The sequence below is a fragment of the Sinocyclocheilus grahami genome, unplaced genomic scaffold, assembly GCF_001515645.1.
Source record: "Sinocyclocheilus grahami isolate Dianchi unplaced genomic scaffold, SAMN03320097.WGS_v1.1 scaffold157.1, whole genome shotgun sequence".
In the NCBI taxonomy this organism is placed as follows: domain Eukaryota; kingdom Metazoa; phylum Chordata; class Actinopteri; order Cypriniformes; family Cyprinidae; genus Sinocyclocheilus; species Sinocyclocheilus grahami.
The window spans coordinates 955,522-956,847 of record NW_015505336.1 but is presented as its reverse complement, the minus strand read 5'-3'; the positions used below and the strand labels follow the sequence as shown (position 1 = coordinate 956,847).

The 1,326-nt window shown below is 24.5% G+C and overlaps 1 protein-coding gene across 1 annotated transcript in view; it reads left to right on the top strand.

Annotated features, from left to right (window-relative positions):
* LOC107592732 (vacuolar protein sorting-associated protein 4B-like) overlaps nucleotides 1-1,326 on the top strand; it is a 19,328-nt gene that overhangs the window by 14,038 nt on the left and 3,964 nt on the right. The gene's annotated exons all lie outside the window — the stretch shown is intronic.

Genomic DNA, 1,326 nt, shown 5'->3' with positions numbered 1-1,326 from the left:
TGTGAGAAGTGTGCTAAAATGTATATTTGTCAAAAGAATAAATGAAAATGCTGCTTTTAACATCTTTTGACTGTTTAAAAAATATTTATTTGATTGCATACACAAAAACATGATTTAAAATGTTTTTTCCCATTTTATTTTAAACATTGCTACAGTATTTCATTTTTATTTGTGTAAACTGTAATTCTTGGGTCTTTGAGGTGTATTTTTTTCTTGCCATATTTATTCTCCACTGAAATGCATTTTGAACCATATTATCTTCGAGAAATGTCAAAATCTTGGTTCTTATATGTGCATTTCTTAACATTCTATTTAGCTTTTTTTCTGTGCAAGAAGTGTGGTGAACTGTTTATTTGTCAAAATAAATGTAAATGAAAATGCTGCTTTTTAGCGTATTTTAAGAGGGAATTAAATATTTTAAAATCCATTTATTTGCTTAAAACGATCATTTGTATTTTATTCTGTATTTTCTTTTATTATTTTAATTATTTAAAGTATATTTGATAGTATTTGTGCACGAGACGCACAGATTTACAGAGATTCCGTGATACATTAATTTAAAAAAATGTATATATTTGAACCGTTCCCGCAGTTACATATAAGTTCACCGTCAACAATGACCAATGCCAATTTACAGGTAAGAGCGTAATTAACAGCCATAATAGTGGACCTTTTCATGCTATTATACTGTATATAATATATGTATTATTGTTATACTTATCATTTTTCTGTTCTCTTTAAACGTATGCTTCGACAACATACAGTCGGAAATATAATTATGTTGTTGTTTAGGATATATGTATTCTTTATGTGTTCGTTATATTCACTTGTTTATTATTTTGATACATACATACATTTAAGAAAGTGCTTCTTAAATAATTATATATATATATATATAACATACAATATACACACATTATAGTATTGTGTTTTTTAAGTAATTGTATTATTTAAATGAGCCCATATGTAGTCTTATAATATATGTATATATTTAATATAAAGTATTGTATTTAATTTTATTTCATTAATATGAATATACAGATGGCTTGTTATTATAATGTTATATATTAAATTTTTTTTTTATTTATTTACTTATTTTTCCGCCTTAAATTTATTTGATCCCTTATTAAATGCAATTTAGTGAGCAAAAAAATCCTGAATTAATAGTGGCACTTTTTAATGTTTTATGTTTTTAAAATTTTTATATGTATTTTTATTTAATTACTTATTTGCTTGCTTATTTATTTATATTGTATTTCATATCTTAAATGTATGTTATTCAGCATTAAATGCAGTTTGGGGGGGGGGGGGGGCCCATTAAAAAAC